The sequence below is a fragment of the Chinchilla lanigera genome, unplaced genomic scaffold (assembly GCF_000276665.1).
Source record: "Chinchilla lanigera isolate Chin_1 unplaced genomic scaffold, ChiLan1.0 scaffold00079, whole genome shotgun sequence".
Taxonomy (NCBI): Eukaryota; Metazoa; Chordata; class Mammalia; order Rodentia; family Chinchillidae; genus Chinchilla; species Chinchilla lanigera.
This window is the reverse complement of record NW_004955480.1, coordinates 8,227,584-8,254,752: the sequence shown is the minus strand read 5'-3', so window position 1 is coordinate 8,254,752 and position 27,169 is coordinate 8,227,584. Positions and strand designations below refer to the sequence as shown.

Here is a 27,169-nt window from a genome sequence, read left to right as displayed (position 1 = left end):
TTGGGATGAGAGGTGACCGGTCTAAGTTAAAACTGTCTGTTCTCTTTGGTCTCTTGCGGAATACAGCCTGAATTTTTGCCGTAACAACACCCTCCTTAGGCTTAAGGGTGGTCCTTGCCTTGCCTTTTAGGTCTAATGTTGTTTCTTGAGTGGGGGTCACTTTCAGGAGCATTTTCTTGGTTTTTCTCACTACAAGAGCTTTTATCCACTATAAGCCAAGGAACCAGTGTGAGGAGGGGGTCAGGGAAGTAGCCTGCTCATTGGAGCCACTGTGATGACCGTACACCGGAAGTCCATTTGTCAACTGGCCTCTGGGATCCCATATTTAATTGAGACGGCCATGACTTGTGGTAGTGATAGCTTAGACTTCGTAATCAATGTTCATCAGAATCTCCAAGCTTTTCCACTCCTTCAGGGAGCAGTAAGGCAGGTAAGTGGCCATTGGTCTCTTTGGGGAAGGAATATGGATATCATTATTTTATATGCTTCCTGAAGGCATTGCAAAATTGTTCTTCCTTTTTAGAAATTAGATTTGGGTCTGAGATTCTATGCCATCTAACGAAGGCATCTGACACATTGTAATCTCTATTTAAGTGGATAATATTTCTCTCTCTCTCTTTTTTTTTTTTTTTTTTTGTATTGGGAATCAAACTCAGGACCTTGTGCTTGCCAGGCAGGAACTTATGCCACTGAGCTACATCCCTGGCCCTGGGTCTGAGATTCTAGATACAGGTCTGAGAACTGCATGACAGACTGTGGCCTTCCCTTATAGTAACAAACCTTTAATCACTTGCTCTTGGCCATTTTTCTTGCAAAGGTCAAGTAATATTCTTATGCCTGCCTGTGTGTTTAGTTCTTGGGACCTGTGGTGTTCATTAGCTGCAGTCTCAGTTTCTGGCCTGCAAGGCCCCTGTTTGCCATGCGTACTTTGTTGCTACAATGGTAGTCATGTCTACCTTGCTTATGGGGGTAAAGGGCTGCTCCCTGGGTAGCAGATGGTAGCCAATGCAGGCATCTGCTTTTCTGGAATCCTATTGTTCTTCTTTGCCTTGGGGAACCTGGGCTCGTAAAACTATCCCTCCCAACAACCTGGCCTTGAGAGCATAGCCATCTGGGATGAGCTTCTTCATGAAGCCAGTGCCCCACAGATGGTGCAGCCTTCCTTGGGTTAATGAGGAGCATCTCCCAGGCTCTCCTGGGGAACAGCGTCAGTTGGCTGTTGCTCTGTGCCGTACTTTGGAGTATGCGCATCTTGCTGAGCCCAGGCAGAGTACCAGATAAGCCTATTTCATTTGCTTCAGGCAAGCTTTTCTCAGATTTCTGTGAACCGTTCCAACAGTGTTACTAGGGCTTCCTCTACCTGCCTTACCAGGTGCTTACATTTAGGGTCTTCGAAGAGTGTCCCTACCCGATGCATTGTTTCCTGTCCAGCCTTATAGATCACCATCCCATCCCAGTCTAGCATTATTCTCATGCATGTTTTTCCAGTTTTGACATACAGTTAAGCAGATCTTACAGTTCTTTTAGTTAAATATACCCTTTTCTCCAAAACAGAGGACACTTTCCCAGGGACACAGTGCTGACACCCGCACTTGTGACTGATTCGGAAGCAGACAGTAGAGGTGGGTCCTGCAGAGGACAGACATCCCTGTGCACTGTGAGGCTGTGCACAGTCCCCAGGCCACGGGAGCTCTCACTCTTCAGCAGGGGAGGAAGACACTCCTGCCAACTCAGGACGGTCACGAAATCTGGGGGCTCAAGGTTCGCAAACATGTGGGGAAAGATGTCCTCATCTTAACTTTCAGGGTCCTCTTTTTCTCTGTCGGGCCTTGACTTGATTGAAGGACACTGCCAGGGCTGTGAGTTCAGAGTCAGACCTCTTGGCTACTCTGCTCTGGTCACAGTTGGCATGATGTGACCACGGGGTTTTTAGCGTGGCCGCATCTTCTGGCTGCAGGAGTAGAGATCTCCTTGGACACGCCATCAAGGTCTCCTAGCTTCACACCCTGTCTAAGTCAAGTGTTGTCTCATGCTATCCTGTATTTCTGTTCTGACCACTTTGATGGCACTGGCTGTGTATCAGTCAGGGTTTACTAGAGAAACAGATATAACACAAGATATACAAATGTACAAGAAATTACAGGTTTGGCTTACAGTGGTCAGCCACAGAGTTGGATGAGGAAGCATGCAGAGGGTGTCTGCATGCTGGAGATTGAAGAGCCCAGCCCCGGGCCTGGAGCTCGCTGCAGTGTCTGTGCAAGTCCATATCAGGACACTGATGGGTCTGTGACGTAATGGTGAAGAATGTACGATGAAGGCCGGAGAGCCAACACCAGAAGGCTGAATAGTCCAAATGGAAGCCCAATAGTCTGCACCAGAAGCCAGGAGACGACCAAGCTGAAGGCGAAGACCAGAGCTCCTCGGAAGAGCCAGCAGCCAGTCCTTTCTCTATTCCCCTTTTTTTATGCAGCCTACTTGCCCTGGGAGGGGTGGGGGTGGTCCTGTACACCCACATGGTCTGCATGCCTTCCTCTTGCACAGCTCAGGATGAGTACAAAGTAAGCACCCTGGCTCCCTGCTGAGTCACTTAGTTAACCTTCTAGACTCTCCAAGTTGACACAATGTATCAACCATAACAGGCTGTAAACAGCCAACTCCACATTCTTTATCAGTACCATTCTGCGACATTTCTCCTTTGCTAGATTTGTGTGGAAGTCAGTGAAACGCTGTTCCCTTCGTCCTCCACAGGCCATCTCCCAGGGGAGCCTCAGTAATAGTAATGTCACAGCACACCAGGGGTGGGACATCCAGCCTGGGAGGAAAGAGACCCACTAAGGGTGTGTTACAGGAAAGCTGTCACTGCAAGCAATTGGAACCTGAGCTGGTGGGGAGCTTTGGCTGACAGTGCAGTTCTCAGGGTGAACCCACTCAAGGGCACAAGTGAGCTGAGGTCCTCATCCTTCACTCCTGCCTGTCACGAGCTGCAGGGTGCTCCCAGTGAGGGTATTACTTCCTGGGCACTTTCAGGCTGTCTTGTGCACGGGAAGAACACTGTAATTCAATTAGAAGTTGGAGAAGGCTCCCAGGCAAAAAGCGACAGGTGCTTCCGGTGGGAAGGAGAGGCTGGGCAGGTCTGTAGGAATTGGTCACTGCCAGAGTGGGTAAGCATTAGGCATTTTCTGCTATAGTAAGTTTTCTGTCACTTGACCCAAATGCTTAACAGTTCAAAGTCTGGATTTCATTTGTTCTTGTACTTTATTCTTTTTGGGATTCTACTATGTCTGTACTTCAAAATTCAGTTCTGCCCTAGTTAATGTAGGACCTTTATTTTTTCATTCTTTTTTTTTTTTTTTTTTTTTTTTCTGGTACTGGGAATTGAACCCACGACCTTGAGCTTGCCAGGCAGGTGCTGTGCCACCGAGCTAAATCCCCAGCCCCAAGTTTTTCATTCTTATGGTCATTTTCTAAAAAAAGTCACAAGCACACTGAAGTCCTGGTCACTCGGCCTAGTACATTAGTTGATCTCGTGAGTAGAGCACACTGCTGGGTGTGTCTGGATAAATCACGGAGGCATGGCCTTGTGTATTGTATGTGATGCCTTGCTCATTCCACTCTGGTGCTGCTCCCCTGCCCTGCTCCCAGGCTGCCATAACTAAGCAGCTTTGCTCCTTCACCATGACGCTCCTGCTTTGAAGCCAACCATGGACTGAGTCCCACCAAGCCATGAGCTAAATTCAATCTTTCCTCCATTAAGTTGTGAGTGTCAGGTATTGTGCTCAGTAATAGGAAAACTGACTAATACACACGCACTGGGTGCTGTTAAAGTAATGGGAGGACGTTAGGCTATAATGGCTCTAATGCCTGGATCCCTACTATAGTGGAGGAAGAACTTCTTTTCCCATCCATCCCTAGGTTCATGGATGAGGTCTCTTGAACAAGGATAGATTATTTTTTTATTTTAAAGAGAAAAAATACTAAAAATAATGATAAAAATTTCAAAACTAGATTGTAGAAGAGTAACAATGGTTAGTACATCGCTTATTGTTATCTTTGAAGAAGTTGCTCAGATTATAAGATATAGACATAAAAATTGATCAAACGATGTAAGCACAAAACTTTCTATTAGTTAGCTAATAGAAATTAGTAGTATGGCTATCTTAACTATTTTATATATATATATATATATATAACTTTTACAAAGGACAGATTAATAGGAGAAAAACATACAAATCTGTTTAACGTTAATTGTATGTGACACGGGAGCCTTTGGAAATGAAGACCTAACAGTGCAGGCAAACCTGTGTATTTTTATGATTACTTCCAATGGAAAGTGGCAGTTGTGGAGAATCATAGAACAGAAGGGTGCAATCTGTGGTGATTACGTGGGGGAACTTAAGGAGGCCTGTTTGTTCAGCTTCTCCTGTGTGTCCCAGTTCCTTGAGAGATAAGGAGTTCCTTCCCTCTAGGTATAGAGAAATCACTTCTTGAATGCGGGTCTCATGGCCTGATGGTAGGAGGGTAGAAGGAAATAAGAGAGAGATCTTTTGTGGTTTTCTTAAGTGCCAGGTTGCCAAATTTGGGGAAGGTCTGTCCAGAATTCCATCACTACAAACAAATCTGAACAAATCCCTCTATGTGGGCTCGCCAGGGTGGGTCCAGCCCTCTAGGCTGGGTGGGTGCAGGATGAACAGTGCAACAAGCACCACACGGACTGATTGCCTGCCCCCCTACCCAGAGCCCCAGCAGACTAAGTCAACCTGTGTCCTTAGCCTCAGGTCCCTGAGTGCAGGAGCTTTTTTGAGGCCGTGATGCTGACTTAAACTAGGTAGGTGAGCCAGGGATATAGCTCAGTGGCATAAGCGCCTGCCTGGCAAGCACGAAGTCCTGAGTTTAATTCCCAGTACACACACACAAAACAAAAACAAGCAAACAAAAAAACTAGGTAAGTGATTTACCTGTGCAAGCACATTGTATATTTTCTCATGCTGAGCCTGCCCAGCCAGAGACTTTGGGAGATGCATCTGACCAGTGCCAAAGATTCTCTCTTTGACCTAAATCCTCAAGTCCCCTGACTGTGTTCAAGACGCACTACCCCGAAATATGGCACCCTGTCATCTGAAAAGCGGTAGAAGCAAAGATCTCCCTGGTCCTCCCGCCTTTAACCCTTAACAGCTTATAAAAGGATTCTCTGGCCTTCCTCTAAAACAGGTCATCAGACTCTCATGTGAGAGATGCCAACCCTATACCCATAAATGAGGACTGTCCTTATCTTTAGAGATAGAGGGACAAAGAGAAGAATCTAAACAAGTAGGCTTGCCAAATTCCCTTGATTAGACCACAGCCACTTTTTGTCCAGTCATATTTCTCCACAACTAATCATTTCTTCCTCAAACTTAGCAAAAAAATATGCATGGGTTTCCTGTTTCTTTGGAACTTTAGTTCTGAAGGCTTCTGTATCATTTAAAATTTACATCAAATAAATTTGTATGCTTTTGTTAATCTGTTCTTTGTTGTAGGTGCTTCAGGCACGAACTCAGCAATGGGTGATTTCCACTGCTATACCCTGATCTCGGGCATGCTTGGCCTATTTAACCCTGATTAACAAGGGTCCTGCTGGGGCAGTTTAGTAAAACTCTACCACCCCAATATCTGATCAAATTCTTTAACTGCCCATCACCCAAGAATTTATCATCCTAGCCTACCTTCACCAAGAATCCTACCAGGGTGGTTTACCCAGAATATTTTTCCTTGGGCATGGAGATTTCTTTTCTAAATTATATTTTGTAGTCAAAAGAACATAGGTGCACACATGCACACATCATACACAAATACACACATGTACATAAATGTATGTTCTGTATCAAATCTCTCTACCCCCTTGGAGGCTAAAGACACCAAGATATGATTAACTAAGATATTTTCAAGACTTACAGGGGCATCAAAATTGACAGATTATCAATCACTAATGTTTACAACAGCCTGTTCAGACCACCAGGCGATGCCTAGAAGTCTCCAGTCATCGCCTTAATCCTGAAATAGGGCTCAGTCATTGCTCTAACAAATTTGTGTGTGTGAGTGTGTGTGTATGTGAGTGTGTGTGTGTGTAATCATCAGGCCCCAGAGGTGGTATACAGATTATTTCTAAGTGAACACATTGGAGCCAAGAAGATACAGAAAGAAATCTCACCTGAGCTTCCCTTACCTAACTAAGGCAGTGCCTCAGAAAATAGCGCTGTCATTACATTCCCCTCTGTCATTATACCACCTGTGAATCTGGCAGCCTCAGAGACAGATTCCTTATTCACCGGCATACAAAAGCCCAGTAGACTCTCCCAAGCTTCCCTAATGAGGCCCTGAGCCCTCCTCCATTCTCAAGTGTGGCATATGCATACATCTTTTATCTCTGTCCGTTCAGTTACTTATTATTGTTACTTATCGTTGAGTTACTTATCATTGAGTACTCCGTCCTGTATATGAAAATTAACTTTTGTTCTTCTGTTAATTTATAGGCCTATCACTGCATACAAGTTGGAAAAAGTTCTCCTAACTAATGAATACACACATTTGTGTGTGTGCCTGTGTGTGTGTTCCTTTTCTCAAGTAGCTCCCAGGTAATGCGTAGGGAAGATTGACCAGCAACGTCTAACTGAGAAGAGGATGTGACTTGAGGCTGGAATCGGGTGCTCTAGAGCCCAGGAAATGGGAAGACTCACCTCGATGGCAGAGTGTGGTGGATCGATGTGCAGACAGTGGAGCTACTGAAGCAGACCTTTTTTCCTGTCGTGCCGGTCACTGAAATGATGAGCTTGCAGAAGAGAAAGAATTTACTAGCGGGGCACAGTCCTGTGCAGACAGGGAAATGCTTCAGGTGTGTCTCCTGGGAATAGGGTTCACAGGTACTGTTACCAGAGTCCTGGCCAAAGGTCTGGCTCTGGGGGCCCCAGCGACCAAGAGTTACAAGCCCAAAACCACCATCTGTGGCTGCAGGTCGAATCTCTAGTTACTAGCTGCTTGGGTTTGTGTAAATGACAAAGAATTTACATTCTGGAGAAAGTCCCCCTCGAAAACTTTTCCTAAGAGCTGCAGTAGAGGCCATAAAGCTTCTGAGCAGGGGTAATGTCCCAGAATTATGTCTTTCTTATAGTCTGCTTACCATTCATCTTATAAAAGAAAGTGAAGTGTTTCTCCAAAGGTAAGAAAAACAGTCCGGGGCGCCTAAATTAGCACACCCCAGGGAGTGGCCACAGGTATGCAGCTGCAGTCATAAAATTTGTCAGGAGACTTTGCACAGAGACTGCTCTATTTAGTGACTTGCTTCATTCATGCTTGTAAAGTCCCTTCGCTTAGGGTGTAAACATGGAAAGAACACAGTTGTAAATCAAGTTGGATTGGACTCGGGTCCAGCCTCCTCCCCACAGCTGGCTACAGAAACAAACTTCCTTCTTTTACAGATATTCTGCCTCTCAGTTTGTTGGTTTTAAGGAAGCAGCGGACAGTTTTATGGCAACACAGCTGTGACCACTTGTCCCAGGAGATCCATTAGCGGAGGAAAGGGATGGTGAAGCTGGAAAGGATCTTGTCTTCAGTGTGGCCATCCTGGGAAGAGCAGAGCAGCCTAATGATGCCAGGTCTGTCTTTGAGGTGCTGGCAGTGGCTCTGGGATTACAGAGGGGAAGGACAAAATTAGGGGGTAGCATACACGCAGCGTCGAGCAGTATGGGTCAGACTACGGTCTGACTGACGTCCGCTCAGGTTGTGTTGGTACCAAGGAAGCTGATTGTCTGCAAGGCTCCTTGTTCTGGAACTTGACATAGGTTGGGGAAGAGAACGATTCAGAGAGATAGTAGCTCAGAGGAGAAAATTGGGGTTGGTTGGGGCAATGCCTTGGGACAGGATATCGTAAAAGCTTGTGGCTGATAATCTGTTATTATGATGCCCCTGTAATCTTGAAAATATATCAGTTATTCTTATCTTATTGTCTCTAGCTTTGAAGAAGGAAGAGAGTAGATAAATTTAGGATTAATCAACTGCGTATTATTGGTTTTAGACAGATATTCCTTAAATGATTATCATGTCAGCATGCTGAGTTGAGCAGGAATCTGAACCAAAGTTGAAGGTAGCAAAGTAGAGAGATACAATGTAAAGGTGGAGATTCCAAGATTTGATCTTGGTTTTAGCTCCCATCAGATATCTGCAGACCCAAGTGAAGAGTCAAAGCCTTTAGGAAAAGCAGCCTTTGAAACCCTATTACAGTATTTATGGGTTAAAGAAGAAGGGTCGTCTAAGGCTTGGGAGGGGTGATTGGAAGTGAGAGAAATGAAATAATTTGTGGTCTGCACATGCGTAACTAAACTTCATGGCTCTTGCAGGGTGCATGTTTAGAAAACAGCTGCTTCATCGTGATCTACGGGTGGAAGTTTTGGCCTTCTTAAGTCAAAAGGTCATTCATCAGACACTTCCACGGGTCCAAGAGAAGAGGTTGGTGGCTTCAACTGGTTTGAGCTAGACAATGCTACCTCTAAGTTCTTGAAAAATAAGCAATTGTTACTGTTAGGGTTGAGACACTCGCTGCGTGAAGGAAGACTCCAAGAGACGTTCTCTCATGCAAAAAGCAAGGGGATTTTATTCACTAAGCATGCATGGGGCTCACTGAGCTCGCAGGAACAGAGAGCCCCAAGCCAGGTCAGTTCTGGCTCTTTAACCCGAAAAACCACAAAGGAGGGGGCTTGCAAGCATCATTACAGAAGCAGATGGCATTGGTTAATACACATAGTTTTTTACACTTATTGGGCCTCTATGATGTATAGTGTGCAGGAATGCAGAGTTTTTCTGCTTATGGGCAAGGGGAGGGGGAGAGAGCTGTGTCAACACCAGATGTTCTTTCTTCCAAGGACAGAAGATAATGCTCTGGCCCTTCTGGCGCTCCCTCCTTTCCGGGCAATCTCAAACCTGTTGAAACTGCTTATCTATGAGTCACAAGAAGCCTTATTTTTACATTTCCACAGTTACCATAGAGAACACACATCAGAGGTACTACCTATAGCAAATCTAGTCAGGGTTTATTACTTCTAAAGCAAATAACTCAAAGCCAGTGAAGCTTGAGGGTTTATTCAGGGTGTTCCACAATTTCAAGCAGGTCAGAGATGTCAAAGGGCAGCAACATTTGAATTAATACACGCTGTAAGCGGAGGTGAGAACAGTGCCTAGTGTGTGTGGCGATGGTGGTTATGGGTTGGAATAATGCCCTTCAGTTAAAAACATCTCAGGGAACATTCTGATCAGTGGGGCTTGAGTCATTTTGGTACTGGGCAGTTTCTGTGAGATCCCCAAGGCTGAAGTAAGGAATTTGTCCCATCCCTTTAAAATAAATTCGCAAGTTGGCTGAAGAAGAATTTTCAGGATGCGCCAGTAAAAAGAGACATGAAAGGCTTTTATTTTAGGACACATGCAAAGAACGGAGTGCCTGTGCTCAGAGAAATGAAAATACATGACAAGGTGGAGACAGGTACCTTTAAAGGGCGTCTTCACGATGGTGACCAGTGATCCAGGACGCCTGTTCTCACTGTCTGTCACCTGACAGAACAGGCCGTGTAGATGTGTTTGAAGTTGAGATACGCTTCCCCAGCAATGTTGCCGCTTCCCTGGGTGGTAGAGGTAGTGTAACTTCTGAGTAAAAAGGATTCAACTAGTGCCCAGAATTTACAAGATGTTGTAAAAGTGCAACGGCAAGCAGAAACGCTGAAATGACACTCAGGATTTGAAGGTGCTGATCTGGATCATTCCCAGAATATCAGGCCCTGATATCTGGTAGCCTAGGGCTTTTATATGATGTATAAACATGAGGCACAAAGGAGGTACAAAGGCGAGACAGAGCAGCCTGGCAGTTCTGGTTAGCTAGCAGGGTGAGATTATCAGTTACAGGGGTAGGTTAATGGTCATCAGTTTATGAAGCTTGGTACAATAGTACAGTCCATTGGTTACAGGGGTCAAGAAAATAATTACAAATCATGAAGCAGTTACAGGGCTAGGCAGTTTCAAAAGAACAAAGTTTTTAAAAATTTATTTTAAAAATAAAAGAAGGAAAACATATTAACAAACAGACATCCATTTACAAAACAGCATAAGAAGAACACAAACAATACAGAGTTACAGACAAGTTGTAGGAAGTTAACAATGGTTGTTGTATTACTTATTGATATCTTCAAAGTGGTTTCTCAGGAAAACAAATAGAGACATGCAAGACTGATCAAACAAGTAATCATTAACTGTTACTTTCTGTAGAGTAATAGAAGACAGTCGTATAACTACATTAGCTATCCTGTATATACATATGTACATAATTTCCCCTTCTTTCCCTTCTCTTTTCCCACACCCCAGTAAATGAGATCTGAATGTATTAAGCAACGTATTTTCTCACTAGTGTAAAAACCTGAAAGAGTGAATGAAAACTAGGAGGTATGCTAGACATTGTGAAATGAAAGGAAAATGCTCAAAAGTAAAGAACTAAGTTTCTAACAGAACAATTTCTAATGTAGAGTTTTTCCCTTTCAAAAAGACTGTTAGGATTTTTTTCTTTGGACTGAGTTTCCTGGAAGGGAAAAAGCCTTGTCTTCAAGCTACAGTTTTTCTTACAAGTACAATTTTAAAATCTTGATTTCCTTGTCTCCTTTCTACTTACTTTTTATTTCTTCTATCCTACCTTGATATGACCCTTCTGGACCAATGACTATGTTGAAGTGGGCTGACTATTGCAATTGACCTGGCTGTCGCTGGGGACAGTCCCATGGAAGAAGATAGGCTTCTCCATTCACAAAAAGAAGATAAGCAATTCCTCAAACGAAAGGTGGCACTGGTCTGAAAACTGGTCTGAACACTGGCCAAATTGAAGAACAACCATGAATTCCTTGCTCGTTTCATGCTGGTGTCCCTATCTCTTTTCCCTCTGTAAGACAGAAACACTCAGCACTTCTTAGGCTATGCCAATTCCTCCCTTTCAATAGTCATGGCAGTTGGGAAAGCAGCTTGTGGGGAAAGACCAGAAAGTAAATTGCTGCCCACTTATAAGCAAGCTAAGGAGCTAGCTTTAGTTTTGTCCTGAGCACAATGAGGAACCACTGAACACTGAAAAACATTGGCAAAAGAGGCAAATGACCTCTTTATGTTTTTTGAGACAGGGTCTCACTGTGCAGTTCAGGCTGTCCTTGAGCTCACTTTGTAGCCCAGGCTGGCCTCGAACTCACAACGATCCCCCTGCTTCAACCTCCTGAGTGCTGTGATTACAGGCGTGTGCCACCATGCCCGGCTAGACCTCATTTGCACTTAGTAATAAGTCAGCACATATTATCATGCATCACGCTTTCTAAGCACTCTTTAGGTACTGAGATTATTCAGTGCACAGACAATGATTCATGCCTGCTTACAGCGCACATCCATGTGAGTTGGCAGGGTGAGCAGTAAGTCACATATGTAAAGAAGTAAACTGTGTTTCACAAGGTGATGCATGGTACCCAGAAAAACTCAGCAGGGAAGCGAAGTAGAAACTGCTAGGCTGGACACTATGGCTTTGAATAAGGAGAAAGTGCTCAGGGAGAAGATGATGTTGGAGGAGTGGAGGCATCAAGTCATGCTGATATCTGTGGAAAGAACATCTCAGATGCAAGTATTATAGATGGCTAAGTTAGAAATTCATATACAGTCAGAGGATGGGGCCTTCAAGGAAGTCAGTATAAAAATAAAGACATAGAATTGTGGCTGAGGGTGAAGCAGAAGAGAGAAAGTCCAGCCTTGGGATGGAGCTGCAGTGGTCAGGTAAATGGCAACTGGAGATTAAACTGGAATAGTCCCACCTGGTCCGGTTGGTCCAGGTAGGCATCGGGGGCACAGGTGTGTGACTGGTACATCCGAACCCATCTTCCCCTCGCCTACCCAAAATGCCTCTGTTCTTTCCGTGTACCCTTGTAACATGACTTGTTTCTCTACTGGGTCAATATTAGCTAAGCAGCTGCCCTCGTAATCCTGTAGGTTGATGTTAGTCTGACCTATGTTGTATCCATATTGTGATTTTGATGTATAAATTACCCCTGACTAAGGACCTTGATGGCCACCCATTCGGGACCCCTCCTGGAAATCTAGGAGCTATTCTTCTTCCCCTTATTTCCAATAAAACTCTTGTAGCCTCTTCCTTTGGCTCCTGACTTCATTCCTTGATGTAAAACCATGAACTCTGTACATTTGACATCTATCAGGTCAGAGTTATATTTTTCCTATATCACAAGAACAGCGGAAGCAAAGGCTCTGGGTTGATCATGTGCTTGGAGAATTGGAGGATTAAGAGGAAGACCAGGATGGTAAGATTAGCAGAAGGCAGACTGGGTCCTGTAGGCCAGCTCAGAGGCTCTTCTCTGAATAAGACAGAGTGCCACGAGAAACCCACTGGAAAGACCCTTCTGGTCAGTGTATCGATGACCTCACACTCTGCTTGAAGACATAAACCAAATAGATAATAGGTAGATGAGATGGCTATCCTGTTAGTGTTGCAGCTGGTAGCACATCACCAACAGTTTCTTTTTTGAGACAGGGTCCCCCTATGCAGTTCAGGCTGGCCTTAAGCTCGCTTTATAGCCCAGGCCGGTCTCAGACTCACAATGATCCTCCTGCCTCAGCCTCCTGAGTGCCGCGATTACAGGCGTGTGCCAACACGCCCAGTCCCACTATCCATTTCTATATGCCTGATAGAAATGTTGACACCTCTGACTAGGTGTGCTTTGGCTGATACAGTTTCATTGAAGCTGTATTAGTCTCTGTGGTTTAGGTAGGTCAGGGCTGAAGCCATGGGGCTTCCAGAAGTCCATTTGTGGGAGGCATTGTCCAAAAAAGGAGCTCTGGAAAGGTGAGAAGAAGAGTTTCTAAAGGTTTCCACTGTATCTATAGTGAGACTGTCATATGTTGGTGTGTGTATGTATAGACCAAATATTCTGGTTTCCATGACAATGTAAACTGGTATCCTTTGTCCCCATGTAATTATGACTAGCATTCTTCTCTGTTAGGGAGATTGAGTGGGCTCCTTATGAATTCCATGAGACATAGAGCCATGAAGCATATTTGATGGGACTCCACCGACAAAGTGTGGCCCAGGCAGGGGACAGCTGGAGATTCACCAAGATGGTGGTCACCAAAAGCATTGATAGAACAAATTCAAATTACCTTATAGGCAGGGAACTCGATAGGGGTCAGTCCTAGAAGGGCATGGGTGCTACACTCAGGGTGATCTAAGGAAGGTTTCATCTAGGGCAATTTAGAAAGGTATCAAGAGTATGCAGGGACACACCAGGTGGGAAGAGCTGAGGGAACCAAGAGGCTGTGGGAATATGGAAGGAAAAGGTCCCAAGCAGAGAAGAGCAGTGACCTCTGCCAAGGAATCTGGCACTCTGAGGCTGCCCTGCAGGAGGAAGCCAGCTGGAAGCTGAGGACAGAATCTTGTGGTCCTTCCTAGATAGGAGCAGTGAACCCAGAAAGAAGGACGGAGGATCTGCAGAGCCACACGGGGGACTAGAAGCCACAGTCTCCTCACTAGGTGTCACCAGTGGAGAGAGAGGAGGAACAGAAGAGGCCAGGTGGATGGCAACTGGTGGTGGGCAGCCCTGGTGAGCACAGCTTGTCTTCTCCCTGTGGGACATCCACACATAATGAGGGAGAAACCCCCGGAAAGGGAACAAAGCTCTGCAAAACCAGTGGCGGCCTCAAGAGGCACTAAAAGAGAGGTGGTTGGGTTAGTGTGACCCCACGGTGAACTCTGGCCCAAAGGGACCCAGGCTCCCGCAGATGCTAGTTTGGAAGGCTTTCAGAATTTCCAGATGTTCTTTCCTGAAACGGAGCATTTGCTATTGTCTCATCTCCAAGGGCTGCATAAGAGGTATCTGAACATCCTGTCTGCTGCTGTGTCCTTGGGGGACCAGGGGGCAGCAGAGCAGGGCTGCCGAGGGCAGAGAAGCTGTGGTGAGAAACAACACCGGATGTTTTGTGGGTCTCTCAACTAGGGGTGATTCAATATGCGGGCCTTGTGTAAGACAGGAAAACCCAGCTGCTCCATATTGGTTTTTGTAATATATTATACATGAGTAGATGTCTTTTAGATTATATTTGGTGGTTTCATGCTATTTTTGCTGTTTTATTGGATTTCTTTTTATTTTATTGGTACATTTTAGATATACATAAGGATCACATTTGTCATAGGGGATTTGTACCTGTACATGCTATATCTTGCTTCTTCTTTTTTCCCCATTCCCCTCCCCTTTCTTCAACTTTTCCTCCCCTCCTTTATTTTTAAGAGGTGGTGTATACTCATGGTTAAAAAAATAAGAGCACTGTGAAAAGTCACTTCCACCTGTCTCAGTTCCTTTTCTACTGCTATGACAGAATACCTGAGTTACCGTGTTGTAAAGAACAGAAAGAAACTCATTTGGCTCATGGTTGCAGATGGGGGTCCAGGAGAGTGGCACTGGTGTTGGGGAGGGTCTTAGCCCCGCGTCCTGTGTGGTGGAAGGATGAACAAGCACCTGCCCAGCAGAGACAGGAAATAGGGCCGAGCCCACCCTCTCAGCAGACACTGACCTGTATTATAACCATCCACTGTTGTGGCAGATACTCACAGTAACTACCCACTCCCACACTAACTCTGCTCCTGCAATAACCACCCACTTGTGTGGTAACTAACCCATTCTCATGATTCCCACTCCCACAAGAACTGCCTGCTTCTAGGATAATGATCTTCTCCCATGCTGCCTACCCACTCCCACAGTAACTGCCACTCTCACGCTAAGGACAGTTCCTGTGTGAACTGCCCACTCTCACCAGGACAGCTACCCTGCTCACGACAGCAGTGCCCGCATGATCTCACCCCACCAAAAGTCTCACTTTGTACAGTTACAAGGGCAATTTCATTTCAGCATGGGCCTTGAGGGGACACCCAGACCTTCATGCCACCCCATCACCTCTTCTGACTCCCACCTGTCACTCTGATAACCACTTGTTAAGGATTCCTGTAGATTCTCAAGGATTTCTTTGTAAAAATATGAGCGTGTATAATTACATGTTATTGTGCCCTACCTGTTCTTACACAAAAGGGAGCAGCCAATGCATAACCTTTTGTACCTTACTTTTTCACTGATTAATATGCACTAGAAATTACTTTGTGTCAACAACGTAGAGACCTTCACTCTCTGTTCTTGTTTTTACAGTTGCATAATAATCTATGGGAGAGATGTTCTGGGTGAATTTGCTTAATTTCCTGCTAGGAAAATGATTTGAGTCTTTTGCAATCTTTATTTATAAACAATGGGATGAATCATCTGGTATATCCATCATTTCTTATGTGGGCAGAAATATTTGGAGGATAAATTTCTAGAGATGTGGTCAATGGGTTAAAGTGTAAGTGCATTTGTATAATGATGCACTGATTCTTTGCTGAGACTATTGCAATGAACTGCATACCTGTATTATTTATGGGTGAAAAACTCCAAAGAGGAAAATAAAAGCTGAGTTGGACTGTAATCTTTAATCAGTTTAGGCAGTGGTTGCCACTCGTGATGAACTTCTCAGGGCACTTATTCATGTGTGTGCCCTCATGTGGGCTCCACAAAATTTGAAAAAATCTAACCCTCTGGTTATAATTAAGTGCCCACCCCACTCTCAGAGAAACAAGTTTTTTAATTGACTCTAGCTGCATAAGTACCATGTACACTAATAGATGCCTCTGGGGTGCCAAGAGCAACATCTGAAACATCGTCCTATTCTTTGCAACATACACATAAACTTCAAAGTTGCAGGGCCAACCATGCATGGGAGTGCACACCTGTAATCCCAGCACTCAGAAGCAGGAGTTCAAGGCTAGCCTCGGCTACATAGTGAGTTCAGAGCTACCCTACTACATAGTGAGAACTTCTGTCAACAAACAACTCAAAAAACAAAGTTATGAAGTAAAATTGATCTTTATTTTGAAAATACCTGAAAATTGAATTAAAAAAAACAAAAAACAACTCAGTACTAAAAGCAACAAAACAGAAAAGTGAAAAAAGTACTTCTCTGGTGTTTTTGCTAAAATATAGCAGGGTAGATGGGGAGATTTAAAAAAAAATTTTTTTAAGAGAAAAAATGAAAACAATGATAGGAAATTAACAAAAGTTATTATACTGCCTATTGTTATTTTCAAAGTAGTTGCTCAGATTACAAGATACAGGTATGCAAAACTGATCAAAGCTTTTGTCAAGTTTAGAAAAATAAATCTTTGCTTTTTATTTTGTTAAATTGTGATAAAACATACATAATGTGAAACTTACCACCTTCATCATTTTAAATATACAATTTGGTCGTGTTAGCTGCATTTACAGCGTTGTGCGATGAAAACCACCATCGATCTCTAGAACGTTTTTCATCTTGCAAAACAAGCTCCATACTCGCTGAACTCCACATTAACTCCCCTTCCTGCCTCCCGCCAGCCCCTGGGAACCACTATTGTATCTTCTGTTTCTGTCAGTGTCACGCTCTAGGTACATCATATAAATGGGTCAAGCATTTCTATAGCAAGTATGTTTGGAATGGTCTATCATTCTAAAATGAAAATTTCTAGAAGCAAAATAAATAATAACATTCAGTATGTTTCCAGGATGTATAAGAACACCCTCAGGGACATTTTCCAGAAGCGACCACTGTTAGCAGATCCTTGTGTTTCCAGAAACACCAACTACGCTCATTGTATGAATGTGTTATGTATATGAACACATATAAAATCTTCACCACTATTTACAGAAATTATCGCATATTCTCCACAGTGTTCTACATTTTGCCTCTCAGGTATCAGTCTTGTTCTTATACATTGAGACTGCTTGAGATGCTGTATGTTTTCCATTGGAAGGAAAAACAAAGCATTTGCTCGGTCCCCTATCAATGGATGTTAGACTCCTTCCAGCCTTGTATTCTTTGAAGTCATCCTCTGCTTCAGCTAACCTCACACACAGGCTTTGAGTGCACTTGGGAATCTATTAGCCAGATGTATTTTTAGAGGTAGAATTGGACAGATAAGTGATTTCTTGAGTGTTAAGTGCTAGTGGGTCCTCTAAAGAGGCTGTTCCAATTTACACTCAGTCTACTAAGTATGTGAACTTTGGCAGAAAGATCTTTGTTACCATGCCTAAAAGTTGGGGTTAGAAAACATGGTAAGTTCCCTGTCATAATAAATACCAACTACTTGGAGGGAGACTGCCTGACCATTACTTCAGAGTCCTACAAGGGAGATAAATGTAGCCACTCCAAGTTATGTAGGAAGCTAAAGATGCTACAATTGAGTGGTCTCATTCTTACTCTTAGAGGGCTCAGCCTGGTATCCAACCCATATATGTTGAGCTATCAGGCTTGACTCCTTTGTGTGTGAAAGTCAAGAGGACAGGCTCTGTGTCTCTCACTGAGGTGGGGGGAAACTATTTTCACGAAAGGAAACACCAGAAAACAGCCTCCTAAAAGGTCATGAGAACAACTTATGCAGTAAAACCTAGAAAAGTTGCCTAAGACGCATGGTAAATTCAGGGAAGAATGGAAGAATAGGTCTGGTCCTATGAAATACTCAGTTGGCAAGAATATTTCTATTTAATCTTTAATCTTTTAGTTCTTGGGTGAAGACTGCATCACAGTGGCAAGTCCACAGTGGAATATGTTTGAAGAAACTATTCTGAATTTGTATTTTGTGGTACAAGCCACACACAGGAAGTGATGCTTAGCCATGTTTTCCTGAGCTGAGTGGAGATGAATTGAGAGTGTTGGATGGGTTAATAAGGCTGAGAAACATTTTGACTCAGGATGTGTTACACCCTCCCACCCTTGTGAACATGGTGCCCTGGACAGAATGGGAACATTCTCAGGGAGACTCAGGCCAGCACCATGAACTTAGGAGACCGTAACACCCTGTAAATTTGGCTGTGAGGAGATGCTAGTCCTGCCAGTGGCCTCAGAGGGAGAAATCAAGAGTAAAATTCAGTTTTCCCATGTGCTGCATGGCTGTGTGGTGGCCCACTGGGCCTTTTCCCATGATATTCAGTTGTTGGGCTTAGGACACACCACTCCAAAGTATGACTTAGAAGGCCAGAGTATACTGCCCCAAGGTAGACTTCTGTGGGATGTTTAGTCTGTTTATTCAGAGAAACTGCAGGCACATGAGTAGCTCTGAAAAATCTATCACTTTAAGAAAAACATTTACATCTGTGAAGGAAATTTTATTATAAGATATCTGCACTGGGAAGGGGGTTGCTCCCAAATAAATTTTTGTTACTGGGAGTCTTTATCTGCATGACCAGACAACCTTTATTCACCACATATTTCCTTCCCTGACGCTTTCTTAACTTGTGTTGCCACCTAGAATAACTTCCCTGCCCAGAAGTCCAAGGCCCTACTCCTTTCTTTGGTTCAATGTAGTGTAACAACTTCAGTTGTCTCACTTCTTTTTTGCCCTTTTTGTTTTGTTTTGTTTTGTTTTTTCTCCGGTACCGGGAACCGAACTCATGACCTTGCGCTTGCCAAGCAGGCGCTTTTGCCGCTGAGCTAAATCCCCAGCCCCCTTTTTTGCTTTTGTGAGGCAAGGTCTCACTATATATCAGGCTGGCCTCAAACTCATGGTGATCCTCCTGCTTCAACCTCCTGAGTGCTGGGATTACAGGCACGCACCATTGCACCCAGCCCATCATCTCACCTTTCTTCTAGTCCTGTATTTTTGTGGCACTCCTGGAAATAAAATGTAATTGAATGTGTTTCTTCTCCTGTTAGTCTGTCTTATGTCCATTTAATTTGTGGCCCAGTGAAAGAACCTAGGAAGATGAAGGAAGTCATTTTTTGTCACCAACATGGTCTTTGGTGTGTCTTTCTGAGTCAAAGATCAGACACCAGGACCACTGCCTTAATAATGTGAGTATTCACCTGAAAATCTTGAGAACAAGGGATTCCCTGAAACAGAATGACCAGGCCCTGGGACATCTTCCTGCAACTTCCAGCAGCAAGGTGAAGTTTCAAGTAGAAAATATCCAATGGCCCAAAGATAAGAACAATTTCAAACAAAGAGGCTTTGGGGAAAGCAGGCATCGATCATTTATACTGCGTCTGCATTGGTTGGAGGTGAGGGGGGAGGAATTACGCCTGCTGTGTGCACAGGTGTGTGTGTGTGTGAATATGTGTGTGTGCACGAATGTGTGTGTGTGTGTGTGTGTGTGTGAATGTGTGTGTGTGTATGTGCATGCGTGAGAGTACCATCGGGGATGGGAGGCCAGACCATAAGGCCAAGTATTTTTGTGCTTCTGAGTTGGTTGGGGTTGTGAGTAGGTTGTAGTGGCTGTGACTGAATTTGAGTTAAGGTTTTAAAATATGGTAAAACATGCGGACTGATCTTATGTTCTCAGCCCATTGCTTATTAACTGCTAACCTCCCCCACCTTTCCTCCCCTCTACCTCCAACTTTAGAATATTAAATGTAGGGTAAATTGTAAATCTTCTTTCAGTGAGATCTTGGCTGAATAAGATGGTGATCCTCCTGTCCATAAATGAAAATGGAAGCACACTCCTCCAGAGCTGAGGCAAATGACTTCTTGTTAAAGGAAACAGCTTCTCATCCTCAAACCACCCATCTGCAGCCTTCCTTTCCTCTAATATTAGAAAATTATGTATAGGGATTTCACAGGGAGTTTCTCAGTTGTGAAATGTTTAATTAAAAAGCACCTAGGGGCTGGGGATTTAGCTCAGCGGCAAAGCGCCTGCCTGGCAAGCACAAGGTCGTGAGTTCGGTTCCTGGTACCGGAGAAAAACCAAAAAAAAAAAAAAAAAAAAAAAAAAAAAAAAAAAAAAAAAAAAAAAAAAATAAAAAGCACCTAAGAATATTAACATTTTGGTTCATATTTAATATCAATTAATGACAAAAAATTTTGAGACAGGATCTCATCATGCAGTTAGGCTCATCATGAACTTGCTCTGTAGCCCAGCCTGGCCTCAAACTGCAGCAATCCTCCTGCCTCAACCTCTAGAAGGCTAGGATTATAGGTGCCACCTATAGGTACCACCACTTCCGGCTAATTAATGAAGTTAATTAATGAAGTTTTAAAATGTCTGAAGTATTTGATGTCAGTGCCTACATATCCCTAGAAAATGAGATAGGATGAAACATTTTCCCTCTCCTCCAACTCCCAGCCACAGGCTCATCACAAGGAGCATGCTGGTCCTCCTTCCACTGTGGATGACACCAGGGAGCTATAGCAGAGCAAATCCACACCTTTTGTGTTTCCGTGGCCAAGGGTGAAGGTGTGGGATCAGGCTGGCAGGGACCAAACCCTGTTCCCACGCTGTACTACCTATGTGTGTGCAGCCAAGTTGTTGCTTGGCTCCTCTGCTGTAGGCAAAGTTCTTAGTTAAGTATGACAGAACCGTCTCCAGGTGGCAGATTACAGAATATTAAGAAGCCCCTGGCAGGGTGAAAAAATTAGGAAAGAGCCAGAAATAATATCCAAATTGCACTATTGGTCCAGTAGAGAGTTTATTGCCTGGATTTCTGGGCGAAAGAACTGAGACCTGCCCCGTGCTGTCCAAAGCCTGAGCAGAGGAGCCCCACCAGCACCACCCCTGAAAATGCTGAGTTCACCACATTCAGCAAGTGCATCTGCTAAGGAGGTGCTCCCGGGGTTATTCTGAGGCTTCAGCAACATGATATACACAAAGAGCCCACTGCAAGGTTGGGTGTGTGGTAAGGCTCAGCTAATATTTCCTCCTCATTTCTTCCTCCTTTACTTCCTTCCACCTTCTCATTCCCTCCATTTCCTTTTCTTCCTTCTCTTTTTCTTTCTTTCCTCTTCTTCTTCCTCTTGTCCTCATCCCTTTTTCCTCCTCCTAAAAGCTGATAAGAAGAAGCATGTGAACTGTTTCCCAATGGCAACCATTTTTTTTTTTGTTTGTTTCTGGAGCCAGGACAGCTTGTGAGTGGACAGTGTCAAAGAGCTACTATTTAGTTGGATAGTACCATAAAATAATAAATGCCAAAGAGCTCTCTTTCCCCCTTTCTAATTTTTCTCCCTAGTACTTAGCCAGTGGCATTAAATCTGAAATGAGCTGTCTTCATAGCTGTGACCATTAGGATCAATTGTCCACTTGATTGGCTTGGAAACCACCTAGGTGAGTGAAACTCACTTCCGAGTGTGCCTGGGTGGGTCACAGGTGTGTGACCTTTTAGTTTTTATCAGCCCACTCCATCCTTTCTTCTCCAGTTCTGTTCATCTCTACTTCCTGTTGGCATGAGCTAAAGCATCTCTGCTCTGCCACACCCTTGTGCCATGATAGTCTACCTTGGACTGAGCCCCTGAAAACTGTGAGCCAGATTCAGTTTCTCTCTTTTAAACTGTGGGTGTTGGGTACTTTATCCCAGTGATGAAAAGCTGACCAATACAATAGTACGCTCAGTGAACATGAGAGTTGCACTAGGGAATGTAAGCTCCATGAGAGAAAGAATTTGCTGAACATGTCTTTTGAGATATAATTCACATACATAAAATTTACCCTGAAAGAGATTCAACAGTTTTCAATATATCCAGTTTTGCAATTGTCACACAATGTAGACTTAAAACATTTCCATCAACTCAAAAAGAAACCCCATACTCACCAGCAGTTGCACCCCATCCCCCACCATTCATCCCCAGGTAACCTGTGGTCAACTTTCTCTCTATATAGGTTTGCCAAGTCTAGATATTTTATGTAAATGGAATTGTTCAATGTGGTGCTTTGTGACTGGCTTCTTAAACTTAGCACAGTGTTTTTAAAGTTAATCAACATTTTAGTATGTATTAGTACTTCATTCCTTTTTCCAAGTGAGTAATATTCTATTATATGAATATAACCCACTTCATTTATCTATTCTTCAATTCATGGACATTTGGGTCTTTTCTATTTTTTGGTTGCTATGATAATGCTGCCATGAATATCCATGTGCACTTTTACGAGGACCTATGTTTTCATTACTATTAAGTAAATCCTAGAAGTTTCTAGGAGTTTCTTTCTTTTTTTGAGACAGGGACTTGCTATGTAGTTCAGACTAGCCTTGAACTTACTATGTAGCCCAAGCTTGTTTCAGACTCAGATGGATCCTCCTGCCTCAGCCTCTCAAGTATTGGGATTACAGGAAATGCACCACCAAGCCAGAGCCCTAGGAATAGAATTTCTAACTGTTAAAGATGCGTCTGGTTTGTCACTACTGATACAGTGATGACCCATAGTAAACTTACAAATACTTAGACAAATTGAATAAATAATTTGATTAAGTATTTGTGAAGATATAATTTTTTCTTACATATATAAACATGCATAAAGTATTTTTATTTGAACATTACATGTGGCATATAATTCTTTCAAACTGGTAATTGATGCTTATTAAAATTGAGATTTGAGATTTGGAGGTGTAGCTCAGTGGCAGAGAACTTGATTAGCATGCTTGAGGCCCACATTCAACCTCCAGTGTTGAGGGGAGAGAGAGACAGAGACAGAGACACAGAGAGAAAGAGAGAGAGAGAGGGAGAAAGACACAGAGAGAGACAGAGAGAGACACACAGGGAGAGAGATATTAATTTTGAAATTCTACTTTGGGTTGTGCTGTCCTGAGAAAGGTCTTTTTGTGTTGTATTGGTTTTCTCAATCTAAAAGGAAAAAAATAACTGAGCATGAAATTTAAAGGAGACAAAACCATATGTGGTAATACAGGTCTAGAATAACGAAAATAATTAACACAGGCACAGTGTCAAAAAAGAAACTAGAAAGCAGATTATTTATATCTTTGAGTCTGCTGCTAGCTTGATAGCTGGAAAACCAAATTTTAGGACTGTACACAAAATGTGAGAAAATAATTTATGGATGAAGACCTGGGTGAAGTCACTGCGGTCACTCACATTCTAGTCCCTCTGCCACCACTTTCTGGGAGAGAGCTGGTGCCCTGGTGTGCCGAAGGCTCACTTAGCTGGATGGACCAGGAAATCCTTCGCCTGGATCAGATGGAGACATGCTCAGGGCAGACACAGACCGCGAAGGTCTTGGGGCTACTGGGTTTGCCTGCAGTCATGAACACACAGAGGCTCAGCACAGTTTTTAAGTGTGTGATTGAACCCTGAGTGAGGTTTTGTGATGGGATGTTAGTAATTATAGACCATTTGCTTTTCTGTGGACGGCTTTAAGAACCATGTGTATATGTGTGTGTGTGTATGTGCGTGTGTGTGTTGCATGTAGTAGGCAAGTGCTCTACCACTGAGCTACACCCCCAGCCCAAGTACTTTATTCTAAACTATGAAGATATGTGTGTGTGAATGTACATAACTTGTGTCTGTCTAAGTATGGGTGGACAGAGGAGTATAAATGTGATTTTCTGTAGGTGCTCTGATGATGGGTGGTTTCTGTTCTCTTTGTAATTTTGTATATTTACTCGCTCCCACATTTTTCTGCTAGTGACGTTGGGGATCAAACCCAAGACCCTGCACATGCTAGGCAAATGCTCTAACAATGAGCTGTATCCCCACCCCTGCCCATTGTTTTCAAAGCTCATTTAAAAATATCTAATTGATAAAGACTGAATGTATTCAGGGTGTACAATCTGATGACCTGATGCCCCTACAGCTGTACAATGATGGCCACAATCAAACCAATCAACACCTCTCACCACCCACGCTGTACACTAGATCCTCAGAGTTTACTCACGTTATAACTGAAGATTTGAACCTTTTGACCAGTATTTCCCATTACCCTGTCCTCTGGCTCCTGGTAAACACCATTCTACTCTCTGGTTTCATGTGTTCATTTTTTTTTTTTTTTACATTCCACATATACATGCTTGTCCTTTTGTGTTTTGCTTGTCTCACCTAACATAGTGTCCTTCATATCACGCACATTGTTACAAATGAGAGGCTCCCTTCTTTTTATGGCAGTTACATACCATTGTAGAGGTGTACCATAACTTCTCCATTCATTCATTCATTCTTGCTTTCATTCATTCACTGGTGTATGGTAGGTTGCATAGCTTGGCTATTGTGAATAATGCTGAAGTGACTGTGGATATTATTTTTCCCACTCTTTTACAAAAGACATGTATTGTACTACATTGTGTTATGGAAAATACATACAATGAATGTAATTTAAAAAGGAATAACTAACCATGCATGGTGGTGCATGCCTGTAATCCCAGCACTCGGGAGGCTGAGGCAGGAGGATCGTTGTAAGTTCAAGACCAGCCTGGGCTACAAAGTGAGCTCAAGGCCAGACTGAACTGTGTAGTGAGACTCTGTCTCAAAAAAAGACGAAAAAAAAAAAAAAAAAAAAAAAAAAGAAAAAGAAAAAAAGAAAAAAGAATAACTGACTTCTAGATTATGTTCTTTTTCCCCCTCCCTCTCCTTCTCCTTTTTCTCTTTCTCCTCCTCCTCCACTCTTTCTCCCTTTCTCTCTCCTCCCCTCCTCCCTCCATTTTCTCTCTCCTCTCTTTCTTCCCTCTCCCCCTCCCTCTTCCCTCTCTCCTCTCTCCTCTCTCCTCTCTCTCTCTCTCTCTCTCCATCCTGGGCATGCAAACCAGGACCTCACATATGAGGTATATTTGAAAACTTGAATACTTACATTTTTTAAAAATCATTACAGTAAAAGACACATTGCCATTGATCCCCCTCTAAATATTTTCCCTCACTTTAAACAACTTCATCCCATAATTCTTGATACTTTTGAAACAGTTCTGGAAGTTCTCTCTCATGAGTGTCTTTAGTTATGTTGTGGCTATCTCCACTTCCTTAACTGATTGAAAACATTTACTTTTCATGGTCATTTTGACTGTGAGGCAGGGTTGGAAGTTTCATGGAACCAGATCTGGTGAATAAGGTGATGAAGACACTCATATTGTTTTTATTTGTTGTAAATGTTTTCATTGAATTCAGGATATTGAGGCAACCACACCAACACAACTAATGACATTCAGTGTTTTGAGGGGGAGTAATGGTAAAGCATCATTCACTATAAGAAATTAAAAAAAAAATTGAGCTGAATATTCATTGTATTCTTTGATTACCTTTGTAAACCGGGCAAATGCTGTACCCAACTGACCTATATTCTCAGATCCTTGATGATTTTCTTGATTATTAATGTAAGAACTATATTTTTGTATGGGTTTTAATGATTGTAGCTTTAGAATGTGTTTTATTTCCTAGCTCCTTTTAATTTCTCCCCTTTTTCTTCAAACATGAAGACTAATAACTTTTATTCAAATTACAGAAATTTACTGTAAGAAAAGCATAAGGGCTGTCCCTAGGGAATTATCTTTGGAATATTACTATGCTACAGTAAAAGACTGGAAATATTTGAAAACAAGATAATGATTAAACTATGGCATGACAATACTATAGAGGGTTACACATTATTAAATTTCTATTTATGAAGACAAAGTAAAATATCTATCATATAGTAAGTTAAAATTCAAGGATATAAATTCCTTGAGAGAGAGGAGAGAGAAAAGGGAGAGAGGAGAGGAGGAGAGAAGACAGGGAGAAAGAGTGGAGGAGGAAGAGGAGAAAGAGAAGGAGGAAAAAGAGAGGGAGGAAGGGAGGGAGAAAATCATACATATATCATACATATATCAGACCAAGATATTAACAGTAGTATTACTTACTTTCAAATAATGAAGTTATGAGTAGTTTTATTTTTCTTTCTAACCTTATTTTTCAGAATTACGTATGAGGACAAAATTGCTATTACAACTGAAAAAATAATTTTCAGAGCTCATTACTCTGTACATTCATGCTCTATCAAGTCATTAAAATACACAGGAACAGCATAAGTACGTATAGCTATGTGAAAGAAGCCAATCTGAAAATGTTACATGTTGTATGATTCCAACTACGTGATATTCTGTTTGTTTGTTTGTTTTGGTACCGGGAATCGAACTCAGGACCTTACGCTTGCCAGGCAGGTGCCTGTGCCATTGAGCTGTATCCCTGGCCCCCAACTACATGATATTCTGGACAGGACAGAACTATGGACTCAGTGCAAAGAACAAGGGTTGCCTGAGGTTGGAGGGGCAGGAAGAATGAACAGTTGAAGCATGGAAGACTTTTAGGGGAATGGAACTCTGCTGTATTCCACCGTAACTGGTAGGCACATGTCATCACACCACTGTCCAAACCCACAGGACGCACAACGCCAGGACTGGTCCCCAGGGTGAACTCTGGCCTTGGAGTGACAGTGACATGCCAACGCAGGGCCCGACTTTAACAAATGGAGCTGGGAGGCTGAGCGCACATTGGAGGAAGGGAGCAAACGGGACGTCTATCTTCTGCCCCACTTGGCTATGATCTTAAAACTGCTCTAAATACTGAAGTTTATTTTTTAAAAGGGCAAAGCAAAATTCAAAAATTCAGCCAGCGATGTTACATTTTACAGTATTCGAATGAGTTCTGTTTGGAGCTTTCTGCTGAGTTTGTTTTGTTTTGAATTTGCTCAGGATGATGCCCAGTTACTCTTAGAAATCCAAGAATGTGCTCCTTCCCCAGCGGGGACGCTTGACCTTCAGTCTCTCGGTGTTAGAATAAAGAATGGGAAGCAGAAACGCCCTAGGAATGAAGTAAATATCTTACAAGAAAATCTGTTGAGAACATTTTGGCACGAATGGACGTCCTGAGTGGGCTTGAAATGCATATACAGAATGACTAACGTATAAACTTTGCCCATGTGCTGTGAGTGGGCTAGATTCGACATGACTGAGTGTGCTTTTCTGTTGTTCTTTGATATCCAGTGTTTATTCACCCTTTGTCTGCTGATGATATCCTGGTTTTCCTCTCGGGAGCCTCCCCTTGCTTCTCTCTCAGCTGATGTGGGGCTCCACTCCCAAGATCACCCATCTTTATTCAGGACACCCAGCTCCTGGCCAAGTGATTGGCTAGGAAGGGGCTCAATCAGGTTAATGGGAGACGCTTCCTGTCACATCTGCCCCCTAGCCCATAGATCTATACATGGAGGGGTGTTAGACAAGGTCTTACTATGTGGCTCAGGCTGGTTTTGAACTCACCGCATAACCCAGACTTCCTGGGCCTGTTGAGCGCTGTGATTACAGGTGTGTGCTACCACACCCAGGAGGGCCTTGTGTGTCC

At 43.2% G+C, this 27,169-nt stretch overlaps 1 long non-coding RNA gene across 3 annotated transcripts; it reads left to right on the top strand.

The window, feature by feature from the left end:
* On the top strand, nucleotides 1-25,969 carry LOC106146465. Of its 3 annotated transcripts, XR_001230908.1 has the most exons (5): nucleotides 1-430; nucleotides 6,605-6,868; nucleotides 7,452-7,628; nucleotides 8,370-8,478; nucleotides 25,749-25,969. It is a non-coding gene; the product is annotated as an uncharacterized LOC106146465 (long non-coding RNA). The 3 variants fall into 3 exon arrangements; XR_001230906.1 differs by lacking the exon at nucleotides 25,749-25,969 and having other exon boundaries at nucleotides 8,370-8,853; XR_001230907.1 differs by lacking the exon at nucleotides 25,749-25,969 and having other exon boundaries at nucleotides 6,602-6,868; nucleotides 8,370-8,853.
* Nucleotides 25,970-27,169: the final 1,200 nt, after the last annotated feature.